We start from the raw sequence: 1649 nt of genomic DNA, 5'->3' as shown, positions 1-1649 counted from the left end.
CGGCTCTTACCGACCTGGTAACTGAAAGGCGAGTCGCGGCCTTAGACCTACATCAATAAATCACATTTAGAATACCTTCCTTTCGCTTTCCTTTGTTTAGTGAGGCCTTCCCCCCCTCTCCTTTCATCCCCTCTCCCCCACCCCCCTTTCGGCCGTTGCTTTAGCATGACCGAGTGTGACTCAACATGCAAATTAGCAAGGCGGTGTTGACAACCTTGTGAGCACCAAGTTTCATATTTTTGATTAATCGCTGTAAGTCAATGCGTAGCTAAAGTTAAAAGAAGTCTTTTTTCTCGCTTAGGCATTTGTCAATAAGTGTTTCTTGGGCGATTTGGGGGGGACGCTGTAGCAATTGAACGGCAGTGAGTGCGTTTACCTCCCTCTTTGGGCCGGACGATGTGGCGTACGCGGTGCTCAAAGGAGACAAATTTGCGAATAAGGTAACTGAATCGCTTCTCGTCTCCTCCTCCTCATGATGAGCATTGCAGTATATGAGTTATTACACGTCAATGTGCCTTGAGCGTATTGGTAGTCAGCCCCCGTCCTTCTATCAGTGTCCCTCCTGGAGTGAGTTTGCCTTGGCGCTGAACCCTCTGTCGCCGTCTGTCTGGCTGTTGATCGCTAGAAGAATGACGTAGTTATGCCGGGGAGTCATGCGTATTCTTTTTTTTCGGCTTGACACGAGAGTGATATCAGTGCAACAACAACGCCCCATAGTTATCGGAAATACCAGGGCTGTTGTTGTTCGTGCAAGCAAGGCTCCCCGCGGTTGTTATTGGGACACGCACTTTTAGCATTGCAAGTTTTGCTGGTTTTGTTCGATGTACTCTTTATAGCTACAGTATCTATGATGAAAGTATTAAAAATCAAACTGTGAAGAATTCCAGGAGAGGTCGACATGGTACATGAGGGGCCTTTAAAACGTGGTTGTGGACGTAAGCTTATAGATGTACCGGTAATGTGTAGCGGTACAGGTACACATCTGCCCGGCAGCTACCTGGCAGGAGTGCGTGTGACCCGCCGTGGTGCAGCAAGTCTCACCCGGTGCTCCTCGGCCAGCCAGAGTGACCCGTTGGGGTGGATTGCGTGTCTTGAGGTCAGATGGGACACGCAACCAGAGGCCACGGCGTACCTCCAGACAAGCCATTCTCACTGAGCTCCACACGGTGCCAAGATCGAGACTCACCAAACCGCAACTAGTCCAGTAAACACTAGAACGCTTTAAACTTCCTCTTTCTTTTATATTTCATTTCAAACTTACCGAATGCTTACAGTATTTACAAAAAAAAGTCTTACAAAACCATGCGTCCTAGCGTCTACAAGAACATTACCGGTACCGTGCAAGAACCACCCATGATTAGCACACACACATGACATGCCTCACGACGATCACGGCGACAAAAATCGGCGCAGACAAATGGCCAGCTGCTTAACCTTGTCTGCTGGCGGAGGAGGAGAAGCAGCGGACTTCTGCTAACAGCAGCAACCTCAACGGCCCTGTCACGTGAATGGGGCAATGGAGACGCTAATGGGCTATTTATGGTCTTGGTTGATAATTATAACGAGGGTAATGCTTCATAATGCTAATTTGGAACCGAGAGCCACGCTAGGCTTTCATTAATATTATCATTGCCGTAGTTTGTGTTGTG

The sequence above is a fragment of the Penaeus monodon genome, chromosome 32 (genome assembly GCF_015228065.2).
Source record: "Penaeus monodon isolate SGIC_2016 chromosome 32, NSTDA_Pmon_1, whole genome shotgun sequence".
Classification (NCBI taxonomy): domain Eukaryota; kingdom Metazoa; phylum Arthropoda; class Malacostraca; order Decapoda; family Penaeidae; genus Penaeus; species Penaeus monodon.
This window is presented reverse-complemented; position numbering follows the sequence as displayed.